General features: G+C 30.9%; 1 non-coding gene and 1 pseudogene across 1 annotated transcript; one reads left to right on the top strand and one right to left on the bottom strand.

Annotated features, from left to right (window-relative positions):
• Positions 1-352: 352 nt before the first annotated feature.
• TRNAP-UGG (transfer RNA proline (anticodon UGG)) lies at positions 353-426 on the top strand. The gene has a single exon. It is a non-coding gene; the product is annotated as a tRNA-Pro (tRNA).
• Positions 427-4115: 3689 nt separating this feature from the next.
• LOC132803917 (cytochrome f-like) lies at positions 4116-5077 on the bottom strand (annotated as a pseudogene).
• Positions 5078-5290: the final 213 nt, after the last annotated feature.

Below are 5290 nucleotides of genomic sequence, written 5' to 3'. Positions count from 1 at the left end.
ACATATATGACCCGATGTGTATTTGCATGGAGAATCGCTAATTCAAATTGAAATATACAATGATTCAGTACAGTAAATAGTCGGTATTTCTTTTCTTAAAACAAAAAAAATATGTCCCTTTTTACTTCTACCTGAGAATTCCCAAAAAATATTAATTTGTTTTTTTTACTTTACAGCGGGTTTTATCTTTATTTAATACATATATAATATAAGTCTTTTATTATTATATGCTATGTGATATATGAGACAAAAAAGATGAAATAGCAATATAGGTTGTGTATATTAATGGAAGAAACAAAGATGTGGAAAACAAGACAGAGATTTTCTACAATGACACTGTAGGCCAATTGAAAGGGATGTAGCGCAGCTTGGTAGCGCGTTTGTTTTGGGTACAAAATGTCATGGGTTCAAATCCTATCATTCCTGCCTATTACTTATAGGCAGTAATGAGGGATCGATTGAAATTGATTAAAATTGGATATACAAAATCAATCTTTAATTTTATTATATTTTGTACGATAGTATATACATGGAAGACAAATTGGGTCATAAAATTATTTTTGTGATAATAAAGGGCTCTTAGTTTAGTTTAGTAGAATGTGGTTCTCCAAAACCTGATGTTGTAGGTTCAAATCCTATAGAGCGTGATTCCATTATAGTTATTTGTTCAATCAAAAATTACAATGAAATACTTTAACAACAATCTTAATTTGACCTCCTATAGATTAAAGGAAAAGAAAGTAGGAGGTCAATGAAAAAAAAAAGATGTTAATTAATCAAAGGTCCAATTGATCACCACGTCTGTATCGTAAATATGCAGTTACAAATAATCCAGCCAAAGTAATAGGAATTAGACCTAAGCCAATTCCAATTAGAAAAACTTCAATCATTTCAATTTCTTTGAATGGACAAAAGGAGAGGTAATATATCTATTCTATCCTTAAATATTAATCTATATTACCAATGAATCTCAATAACCAAGAATTGAAAATTGACTGGGTACGGAATTTTAAAAATATATGAACTACCATAGAAGTTTTTTTTTTTAGGAATGGTACATGCAATTAATTTCAAATAAGTCGTACTTGTTTAGACCGATAAATAAAGCTGAGGTTATAGTCAAAGCTACTAGTAGAAAACCAAAATAACTAGTTATAGTAAGCATGAAGAGGATAAATTTAAATACAATATGTTTTTTTTTTTAATACATATGTTTATAAAGCACTTCCCTAAGTTTTCATTTTTGAAAGATACAAGGATAAGAAAAAATACCAATTGAAAGGATAAGTTCAATTGAAAGTTTTTGATTCAGCAATTATTATAATTATAGACAGTACTGATGAAAATAGAGTAACATAGGTAAGAAATCAATTCATCATCTGGGACATCTACCCCTTCACAAAGTTGGAATCAATAGATTCCTTGAGCAACTCTTGAGTAAAGTAAACTAGTAACTAATAGAATAGTATTTAGAATACTAATAACCAATATATATCTATAGTCTGTAGATATAGAATATTAATTATTATTATAAATATTATTAATATTATTAATATTAAAGTAATAAACTTTGTTTAGAACTTCATTCCAAAAACGAAACTTTCTTTGAATGACTATGGAAAACAGAAATGAGAAAATAATTTCTAGTTTAATCTTTTTTTTTTATTGTATCGACGAATCCATTTTATTTTATTTTTAGAATGATAAGTGACCTTATCTTCTAATGAAAATGACTTTTATTTATATTTACTTTAAATTGAAATTGAACTTACTAGATTCAGTAGTAGGTTCATTCACATAATCTCTTGAATGAAAAGAAAAAAAGTCTCGTATGATCAAATACTCAAAATGGGGTTTTACATTTTGTCTTTCCATATTACATAGCCCCATCCTTGTAATTAGATCAAGAACGACCCTTTCTTTTGGGTCTAATACGACACCAATGCATATATCATGAGTATTTGTTTTTATTTTCTCTTAGTACTTTCATTGAATACTATCTACTATTGTTACTTGTTACTGGACGACTAACCAATACCTTAAAATGAAAAAAACAATTCCAACAAAAAACATTTTCTCCAACCAAAAAAGTATTTTTTAAATTGGAACATCTAATTGAATCCTGAGAATATGATAATTTCCTTCATAAATTATTAGAAACCAAGAAACCATCAGATTCACATTTTACATGATCCTCAGTTTCGAGCCCAAAGCCAATAATAGAGAAAACCCTTATATTACAAGTACTACTATGAGTACTATAGGAATATGAGGTATTTTCTATCGAATATTACATAATTCTACATGGACAATCAACAAGAAAAGAAGAAAGAAATTATCTAACACTTCATTTTGATACGGATTGTTAAATTTTGTTGCTGTGTTGGAAGAAGAATAGCTATACTTATTTGCTATACTCTAAAGACACCTTTAGTACAACATTGACAATCTCACAAAGAAAATATTCGATTTTAGTAAATGGAAATTTACTGATTTCAACTTTTGGGGAATCGATTCCCCTTTGACTGTACAAGAATATGCAGAGCTTAACATGTCTAGAAGCACAAGAGAATGTTCTTTTGCTAATATTATTACTAGTAGTCGATATTGGGTCATTCATAGCATCACTATACGTCCCCTATTCATTGCAGGTTGGCTATTTGTCAGCACTGGTTTAGCTTACGATGTATTTGGAAACCCCCGTCCAAACGAGTATTTTACAGAAAGCCGACAAGAAATTCCATTAATATCTGGCCGTTTTGATCCTTTGGAATAACTTGATGAATTTAGTAAATCTTTTTAGGAGGCCCCAATGACTATAGATAGAACCTATCCAATTTTTACAATGTGATGGTTAGCTGTTGTACCTACCGTTTCTTTTTTGGGGTCAATATCACTAATGCAGTTCATCCAACGATAAGTATAATCTGAATCATAAAGCTACAACACAATCAAACCCAAATGAACAACATGTTGAATTGAATCATACCAATCTCTACTAGGGGTTATTACTCATTTTTGTACTTGCTGTTTTATTTTCCAATTATTTCTTCAGTTAAAAGAAGAAAAAAGAATAGTAAAAATATAGTAGGAATTCTCTTCTCTCATTCAGAAGGATATAATCTTATAATTATCTATGGCTGTTTATGTCTCTATGATGAAATGTGGAGGAAGGTAGGAAAAATGGCCGATGCTACTGGAAGGATTCCTCTTTGGCTAATAGGTACTATAACTGGCATTCTTGTGATTGATTTAATCAGCATTTCTTTTATGGTTCATATTATGGATTAGGTTCATCCCTTTAGTAATAGGATGAACCAAGTTATAGACATGACATGAAAGCATAAGAACTCAACGGTGCCCCCTAGAATTAGACAAAGAAAGAGGGGGTAGGCCCATTGAGTTCTGAATAATTATAATAGTTTATTCATCTAAATAGTAAAAAAATGGATCACTTTTTCCAATGTTTCAAAAAACTCCGTTTCATTTTTTATGATGTTTTTGGAAAACTCACTTCACTACTCGATTTAAAACATCTGTCCTCGATAGTATCCGACGATACTTTCAAAAATCACGAAGGAATCACTCTATTTCCTCTTTTTGGACAACACAACCACAATTATATCTATTTTTTTTAATAAGTTTTCTAAGTTCATTGAAGAAGTTCTATTTGCTTGCTAAAGTTTCCTATATCTTTTTTTTGTCCACTATCACTACTTATGTTCCTCTCATCTCTTTTATACTTTGGTTTCTATTCTACGGTTATTTATCTCTTAATTTTTAGTATCCAATAGAATAGAAAACTATTGATTTATTCTATGACATTGAAATCTAACAATATTGACATAATCATACCGCTTCAATTTGGATTGAAAAAACAAAGAAATAAAAAAATAAAGAAATAAAGAAGAGGGGAGTAAACTCAAATAGTCTTCTTCATCGTATACATACTAGGAGTGCGGTCTAAGTAATTCAATTCCCAAACTTGGGTATAAAAAATATAAAAAAAGAAGAAGAAGTTTTTCAGAACTTTTTTAATCATCCATAATTGCATAACATAATTGGCGACAAAAGTTAGATTGTTTTTAGAGCTTGGTGTGGATAAATCTTCAGATCTAGAAATTCATTTTAGACAATTGAACCTTCTCAAACTATTTCTTTTTAAGAATCAAAAATATTTGTGCCAAAATAACAGATGCCAAGAAGAGCATAAGTCCTTGGACACGTAATGGATCTTGAAGTACTATTTCCCCATCCCCCTAACCAAATTCACCCACATTAGGATTGATCGTTATTGGTTGATCAAGTTTGATGGATTCTCCCTTTGAAACAAGAAGTTCTGGTCCTGGAGGGATAATATCAGCCACTTGACGTCCATCTGATGCATCCACTATGGTTATTTCGTATCCCCCTTTTTCTTTTCGTATGATTTTGCTTACTATACTCGACGCTGTAGCATTATAAACATTATTGTTACTCTTGCTTCCATCGAGATAAATCTGACCACGTCCCTTATTGCCGCCTACGTATATGGGATATTTTAAGAAGTGCACATCTTTCTTAGTTGCAGGGTTTGGAGAAAGAATAAGAAAGGTGATTTCACTATATTTCTGACCAGGAACATGACCTATCATAAGTAAATTTTTTTAGTAGGACGGTAGCTCTGAAAAGATAGATTGCCTATCTTTTCTTTAATCTCGGGTGAAATACAATCAGGAGGGGCTAATTCAAACCCTTCAGGTAAAATAAGAACAGCCCCTATGTTCAAAGCTCCTTTTTTAACATTAGCAAGAACTTGTTTCAGTTGCAGATCATAAGGAATTCGAACAACTAATTCAAATACACTATCAGGAAGTACCGCTTATGGAACCGCGATATCCATGGGCTTATTAGCTAAATGGAAAATGGCACATACAATACAGACGGTCGCTTCTCGTGGATTTTCATAAACATGCTGTGCAAAAATGGGATATGCATTTAAAATGAGTGCCTAAGTTCTCATCTATATCATGAGCAAGACGGAAATAGATTGAGTAATCTCTTCCTTTATCCAAGAAAAGGTATTTATAGTTTACATGGTCCAATCATTGATCCCAAAAATTTCTACAATAAAATTAGATAAGTCTCTAGTATAGTTCCCTATCTATGATTTTGCTATTTATTGAAATAATTTTACTGGAACATTAAAGGAAGCCCCCATATGGGTAGAAAGAATAAGTACAATTTTGAATGGGTTGCTTATGTACAAAGTAACAAGCATTATAATTGAATCGGTCTATCACTTTTCAGT

This window comes from Ziziphus jujuba, chromosome 5 (genome assembly GCF_031755915.1).
Source record: "Ziziphus jujuba cultivar Dongzao chromosome 5, ASM3175591v1".
NCBI classification, from domain to species: domain Eukaryota; kingdom Viridiplantae; phylum Streptophyta; class Magnoliopsida; order Rosales; family Rhamnaceae; genus Ziziphus; species Ziziphus jujuba.
Note: the sequence above shows the minus strand (reverse complement) of the source record. Positions and strands in the feature narration are given on the sequence as shown.